This window comes from Brassica oleracea, chromosome C7, assembly GCF_000695525.1.
Source record: "Brassica oleracea var. oleracea cultivar TO1000 chromosome C7, BOL, whole genome shotgun sequence".
NCBI lineage: Eukaryota > Viridiplantae > Streptophyta > Magnoliopsida > Brassicales > Brassicaceae > Brassica > Brassica oleracea.
In genome coordinates this window covers 35,203,968-35,212,299 of record NC_027754.1, presented here as the reverse complement: position 1 = coordinate 35,212,299, position 8,332 = coordinate 35,203,968, and the positions used below count along the sequence as shown (strand labels likewise).

The window sequence follows — 8,332 nt, the reverse complement described above, 5'->3', positions numbered from 1 at the left end:
TGATTATGCATGTCTTAATCATGTATATTATTGGTCTGATCGACTGTTTTCTATGTAGTTTGTTGGAACTCTTCGGATCCGTCTCTCGGTGGGTCATCTCCTCGAAGCTTTCCATCGGTGGCTCACCTCAAAACGAAAGGTAAACCGAATCTTCTCTTGTTTCATTACGCATGTGATTGATTTTTCTATAACTTGTTATGATCTCAGTTTTAAAATTTTGACCTGTTTGATTCGGTTTGTGTTAATTAAAAAATTGGATAGATCAAATATGATTTGTTTGTACGTTTGTTTCTGCTAAGACTTATTGCGATCAATGTTGATTTGCTATGATTTAGGTAGTAAAATATTATGGTTGAGTTAGTAATAACTAGGTTTAATGGTTGAAGTGTAATAAATTCATTCTCTTGTCAGATACAAGGATCAAGCTGAAGATCGACTAAAGGTTCCAAGGTTCATCGAGGATAGAGCACACTGCACAAATAAGGTTAGTGTTACTCTGTCATCTCGTTGAAGAACCGAATTGATGTAGTTTGTGGTTAGAATTGAATCGAGTGTAATTAATGTGTTGATTAGAGTAAGGATATGGTTGTGTGATAAATTGAAGTGTTGGCTAGCTAGAATTGCTAAGGCTTACTGTGATTAATTTAGTAGATATATATCAAATCTCTTTGTTTGTTGGTTGTCATGAATGCATCTGAATGCACATTCCTCCTTCTCTTCCTTCTCGGCCTTCTATAAACTCACATTCCTCCTTCTCTTTCTTATCATCTCCTTCATATCTTCTCAACTGCTCTCTCTATGGATTCTCATCAAAGCCAATCCTCTAGCTTTTTACACTTACTAAACAGTCAACAACAACCTACCAATGAAAACCCTACTCAGTTTATAAGTTTTCAACCCTCTCTAGACCTTGGAGGATCTGGTTCACGTGCAGAAATTGGTGAGGACCGTAAGCAAAGGTCGAAGTGGTCAACTGCTGAAGACCTGGTCCTCATCAGTGCATGGTTGAACACCTCCAAGGACGCAGTAGTTGGGAATGAACAGAGGGCTGGAACCTTTTGGTTGAGGATAACCTCTTACTATAATGCAAGTCCCAGGTCGATGGTTTGGCTAAGAGAGAGCAAAAAAAGTGCAAGCAAAGGTGGGAGAAGATAAATGAAGGTGTCTGCAAGTTTGTGGGATGCTATGATGTTGCAACAAAACAGAGAACTAGTGGGCAGAGTGAAGATGATGTTTTGAAGGCTGCACATGAAATTTTCTTCAACGATTTCAAGGTGAAATTCGCATTGGAGCATGCCTGGAGGGAGCTTAGGAATGATCAGAAATGGCGTGGGACTTACGGAAGTACTCAGAAAAGCTCTGGTTCAAAACGAAAGAGAGTCGAGGAAGAACAAACTTTTCACTCATCATCATCTATGCCCAATGTCAATGGAGAGAATGAAACAAGGCCTGTCGGTGTTAAGGCAGCCAAGGCAGCCACGGCGAAGGGTAAAAGGTCACTGGTTGACGAAGGGAAGAATCTGCAACATGTGTTAGCTTTGAAGCAGGAAGTTAACAAGACCAAACTGCTTGACAGTTTGCTCTCCAGGACAGAGCCACTTACTGAATTAGAAGTGGCGCTTAAGGATAAACTCATTACTGAAATGTCATCTATGTAATCTTTTAAACTGTCAATGTTATCAAACTTGATGTGTGATATAAGTTTATGTTCATTTCTCTTGTTTTTATTTAACTGCCAATGTTTTAATTTAACTCGGTGAAGCAATTCAATGTGTTTAATAATCTCTCTGTTTCTTTTAAACTGTCAATGTCTAAATAATTTCTCTGTTTATTTTTGCTTTTCAGGGGTTCAAGTAACACACATCCACAAATGGAAGCAAGAAAACGATTGTCTGTGGCCTCTCAGCAAGAGGAATCATACCACCTCTCCCACAAGAAGTTCATGTTGCAGATGTCACACCAGCTGGAATAGAAGTAGTGGAGATATCAGATGAAGAAGAAGCCGACGTGGTGGAGTTATCAAGCGAAGAATACATGAGGAGTATGGGTTAGTTGATTAGGGTGGAGGAATCAGAAGATGACATAGAATCTGAGGTCAGAAGGATGTTGAAAAGGATGCATAAAGAAGAGGAGAAGCTGAGAGAGGAGAAGTTCAAGGTTTTGAGGTCTGGAATCAAGCTAGAGGAAGGAGAATCCTCACGGACTTCATGAAGACATCTTGTACTGTCTCTTGTCTTGTTTGTTTTTGTTGTGTCTGGTCTTGTTTGTTTCTGTCACGGGAGTCATGAAGTTGTTTATGTTTTAGACTTTGAAGCTCACGGACTATGAGCTTTTTATGTATCACGGACTATGAACTTTTTTATGTCACGGACTATGAACGTTTTTATGCATTTTGTATGTCACAAACTCTATTTATATTCTTCAACATACTCATCTTCTCTCCATGAGAAGAACAACAAACTCTTCTTCTCTTTAAAAGACCAAACACCAAACATAGCAACAAACTCATCTTCTCCCTATTTTTTAAACACCAACCATATATCAACAAACTCATCTTCTTTCATATTATCCTTAAACACCAAAGCCATATTTTCAAAATATGGCTTCTTCTTCTGAAAATACATTTGATGAATCGGTTGATGATAGAATTGAAGAGCTCTGTGAGCAACATTTTGAGGAAGCCTTTGAGAATTTAACTTTTCTCAGTAATCAAGAAGAATGAAGAAAAAAAGAAAAAAACGAGCTTATATCGAAAGACATCGTGAAGAGGGGCATATTCGTTTATGGAACGATTATTTCAGTGAAACTCCAACGTATCCTGAAAATATCTTCCGACAACGTTTCAGAAAGAACAAGCGATTGTTCATGCACATCGTTTATCGACTCTCCAATGAAGTTCATTACTTTCGGGAAAAAACAGATGCTCTCAGAAGGAATAGTTTCACACCTCTTCAAAAGTGTACCGCAGCAATTCGTATATTGGTGTATGGTTCTGCAGCTGACACTGTCGACGAATACCTCCGGCTCGATGAAACAACAACTCGGTTATGTGTGGAATATTTTGTGGAAGATATAATATATTTGTTCGGCGATGAGTACTTAAGAAGACCGACACCGGCTGATCTCCAACATCTACTTAACTTTGGAGAGTATCGTGGCTTTCCAGGGATGATAGGAAGCATCGACTGTATGCACTGGGAGTGGAAGAATAGTCCCACCGCTTGGAAAGGGCAATATTCTCGTGGTTCGGGTAAACCAACGATCGTTTTGGAGGCGGTTGCTTCATTCGATCTCTGGATATGGCATGCGTTTTTTGGACCTCCAGGTACATTAAATGATATCAATGTTCTAGATCGTTCACCTGTTTTTGATGACATAATAAACGGTCAAGTTCCGAATGTCACCTTCTTTGTCAATGGAAGAGAGTGTCATATGGCTTACTATCTCACCGATGGTATATATCCGAAATGGGCAATTTTTATCCAATCTATTCCTTTACCACAAGAGCCGGAAGCAGTTTTATTTGCTAAAAAACAAGAAGCTGCCCGAAAAGATGTGGAGCGTGCTTTTGGAGTTTTGCAAGCTCGTTTTGCCATTGTTAAAAATCCGGCGCTGTTTTGGGATAAAGTCAAAATTGGCAACATTATGAGAGCATGTATCATACTCCATAATATGATAGTCGAAGATGAGCGAGATGAATACATTCAATATGATCTTGCAGGGTTCAATGAACGAGAAGACACCGGAACTTCACATGTCGATCTCAATTTTTCTTCACATATGCCTACACATATCACCGAAATGATGGAAGCTCGAAATGATATTCGTGATAGACAAATGCATCAACAACTGAAAGATGATTTGGTTCAAAATATATGGCATAAATATGGATCTAGTCAAGACAACAACTGAGCTCGGATGCTTCTTTCAAGTTATTCTCATTTTTTTTAACTAATCTTTATTTCTCTGTTTTTATTTATCAATATCTATACGTAAAATGTTATGTTTAATAATTGTATTAATAAAATTTAAGTTTAACAAAATAATTTTTTGTTTAAGAACCCGTAAATAAGATACTTGCAATGGACCATGTAAATTGTCCCGACTCTTAACTAAGACTCTTAACCTAACTTTTCCAACTTAAAATATTTAAATATGCTTAAGAGTCCTTAAACACCTCTTAGGGATAAGGATGCTCTTAGTATGTGTTATTGGTTGTAGTATTTTAATGGATTTACAAATCATCTTAGATTTAAAAATCTTTGGTAAATCCAAGATTTTAAAAATCAAACAAGTGGATTTAAAAATAATTTATATGAGTTTCAAAATCAAAATAAGTGAATTGTTATAAATCGATAAAATGGATTCAATCGAGCAAGTAACTAGATTTAATCAATAAAATGGATCAATAAAGTGGATCCAATCGAGTAAGCAACGAGTTATTACAATTAAGTGAGACGAGACTTTGATGTATTTTAATAATTTAAAATAGGTGAATTGTAACTAGACGTAAATAATGACCTTACTAGTTCATGAGAAAAAATGTTTTGGGACAGATAAATTGTTCAAATATACTAATTTTTGTTGGTTAGTGTGGGAAAGTGATAAGGTAACAATTAGAAAGGTCCAAAGCTAGTTAATTACATACAAGAGAATAACTCAAAATATTGAACTATTGCCGGTGATTATAAATTGAACAAGTTGAGAATTCATTTGTTACCCAGAGAGAAGAAGGTAATGATGAACACGATAATAATATATTGACTGAATACATAGGTTTTGGGATATTGACGGGGTTGAAAAATAGAAAACGTATTATGTACGTGAAAACTTGTTCAAACGTAAAGAACTGGAAAAAAATATTATAAATCCAATCAAAATAACAAGGTTGAACTCAATATTTGTTCCTTTGTATTTTTACTTAAAAAACATGCATAAATCCACTCAAATCCAATTTCAAATCAAATCCTTAAATAAATCTTTGTTTTTGAATAACACTAGATTTTGAAATTTATTTTAAAATCATAAAACCAATAACACTAGATTTGAATATAGATTTTAAAATCATAAAATCAATAACACTGAATTTGGTTTGGATTTTCAAATCTATTAAAATACATAAACCAATAATACCCCCTTAGACTCCTACCACGACTTCAAGGGTTTCAAAAAGGCCACTACATTTAATGTTTATTTTGATAATTAAAATTGTTCACATATTATAATAAAATTTTCTTGTAAATATGAGGGAGACTAAAAATTTGGGTTCGTATTCAACATTTTTGTTCACATGTATCATTGGTTACATCATGAAGATATGAGCTTAAAGTCTCGAAGCTAGATGTGTGGACCAATCTGATTTCTGAGCAGTGAGAAGTAGTAATGTAAAAGTTTTGTTGCTATTGAGAAAAAGTTTTGGTAGGGGTGAGCTTCCATATAATTTTTTTGGTACGTCATTCATATAATTTCTTAACCTTTAACTCTCTATACATTATACTCAATATTATACTCAGAGCATATGATTATTGGAAGTTCTTAGAGTGGGATTCTTATCGGAATATAAAAATCCGTCTTTTAATTTTTAACTAAAAAAATTAAGAACTAATTCTTAAAACTCTTATTTAATAACCGATTTTTAGTTTTTTTAGTTAAAAGTTAAAAGACAGATTCTTATATTCCGATAAAAATGATATCTTAAGAATTCCCAATAATCACTCATGAGTCCTGTCACAACTTCTAGGGTCTCAGAAAGGCCACTACATTTTATTTTGATAGTTAAAATGTTCATATATTATAATGAATTTTCTTGTATTATAAAGGGAGACTAGAAATTTGGGTCTGTATTCAAGATATTTTGTTCACATGTAGATTTCATTTTCATTGGTCACATCATGAAGATATGAGCTTGAAGCTAGGTCTGTGGACCAACCTAAATTCTGAGCAGTGAGTGTTGACCAGTTCTGAACCAAGCAACAATAAAGTGTAATGTATAAGTTTTGTTGCTATTGAGAAAAACAGGTTTGGTACTGACGACTACTGAGCATTCATACAATTTCTTATACATATATTTTTTTTTTTTGAACTTTACATACTTTTTTTTTACATCAACCATCAAGGTATTTATTAGCATTACACCACGTTGAGGTCTATCTATGCATTGATTCTTAAACATTTTTTTTTTCTTTTTGGTGGGGAATAGATTTTACGTAAGCTTGGGCACATGCAGTCTTTCCTGTTTTTTTTTTTTTTTTATAATCCAACTAATCCGAATACCCCAGAGGGAATCCGACTAGCGTTTAAGTACACCTCCGCATAAAGCATCCTGGACGACCGTTTTTTTCACCCCAGTTTAATCAACGTTGGCCAGTGGAATTCGAACCGGGATCCGTATTAGGGCCAAAGCTCCCTCAAGACCACTGGACCGTCCTCGCTTGGTTTTAAATGGTGTTTTAGGTTAATCATACATATATATATTTTTAAAAAAATATTTACTTATCTATTACTTTTTAGTTTTATTTTTAAGTAGTTAAAATTTTATTTACTTTCCAATAAAGTTTCAGAACTTATATTTTTACACTAGGTATAAACCCAGTCAAAAGCACGGAATTTATTTAATATTTAATTTTATGAAAAATTAAAAAGAATAACTTTTGAACATTAATTTTAGGTTTTTTGTATACATTGATGTTAGACTTATTAACAAATAATAAATTGGTTCATGCCATAAATTTTAGTTGGTATCTATGTTACAATAATTATGGTTGTTTAGAATACCTTACTCATTCTGTATCATTTTAAGAGGTGTTTAAGGTTTTTGCACAAAAATTAAGAAAATACAAATTTTTATTTAATTGACTTTGGTTACATAAAATAAGATTAAATAAAACTAATTTAACCAATAAAAAAAGATGCAGTATTTTATAATTGGTCAAAAATTTCAAATGATATTAAATTTCACCTAGAATTGTGAGAATATCAATTATTTTGAAACAAGATCAAAATCCTTAAACACCAGTTAAACTGATACAGATGGAGTATTAGAAAATATTTAATTATAAATAGTTAAATTTAAATTATTTGTAAAATAACATTAGTTGTAGGTAATTAAAATACATAAAAATTATTGGTGTAAACCCTCAATATTAATAATAATATGTAAGTTAATAAAAACTAATATATTTAATTTCTCATCATGTAGTACAAAATTCAGTTCTATAAATTCATTTTTTTTTGTTTTTCACTTTCTAGTAAAATGTACTACACTAAGACAATAAAAATACTTTTATTTAACTATCATGTATTAAATAACTATATGAGTTCATTATCATTTGATAATTCTCAATAAAAATAAATAAAAATTTAAATTAGAAAGAAAAATCCTAAATAGAAAAATGTAAAAGAATGTAATAAATGTTATGAACCAGATTGTAGATGGCTCATAACCAAGAAATTATGATTTGTAATCTTTCCATTTATCTATGACGGTGTAATCTCTTATATAAAGAACCTCTATGTTATGAATAAAGATAGATTTTTCCATTACTTTTATAACACGTTATCAGCACGAAACTCTAAATCACTAAGCTAATACCCAAATCGAAAAACCCTAAAACCATAACCCTAGCCGGCGATCCGACGAACCCTAAACCCCGATCGCATCTCTTGTTCCCGCATCTGTTCCAGCTCGCGTCCCCGATCAGCTTCAGTCCAAGGCGTTCCTGATCCTAGCTCAGACGTTCGCCACCCGAGAGCAGCTCTAGCACGCGACCTCTTCCTCGTTCGCGACAACATCAGATAGCTCGCGTCCGACAATCAAAGCGTTCCCGATCAAGCAACAAAGGACGTCCGCGACCCGATAGAAGCGACTCGATCCATTCCAGCTCGCGTCCCGTTCGTGTCCAGCTCGCGGCTCAACTCCTTTGGTGGTCCGATTCAACAATCATCTAAGGTTAAAAGGTAATTCAAAACCTAAGAACCCATAATCGAACATGGATTGATCGATAAAGAATGAAACCCTAAAACCCTAATCTTTATGAATCAAAACCATAGGGTAATAGATCAAAAATCCTAATTGAGAAAATCGAACCTCTAAAAGTTCGATACCCCAAACCCTAAATCATGTTCCTACATGATTAAAACCTCAAATCGGTTTTTACAAGTTAAAATCCGATAAATCCTAACTCTATATCTATAAACCCTAAATAATATAAGTATCAGAATTAATTATACTATAATTATCAAATCACATAATAAACCCTAATCGAATATTTTGAAATCGAAACTGTTTTTGGTTTTGATCATTGAGGTTTTAAATCTGATTGAATATGATGCT

The 8,332-nt window shown here is 33.8% G+C and overlaps 1 long non-coding RNA gene across 1 annotated transcript; it reads left to right on the top strand.

Moving 5' to 3' along the window:
• The first annotated feature begins 56 nt into the window (after positions 1 to 56).
• LOC106305655 lies at positions 57 to 1,927 on the top strand. Its single transcript, XR_001263031.1, has 3 exons — positions 57 to 139; positions 412 to 484; positions 1,846 to 1,927. It is a non-coding gene; the product is annotated as an uncharacterized LOC106305655 (long non-coding RNA).
• Positions 1,928 to 8,332: the final 6,405 nt, after the last annotated feature.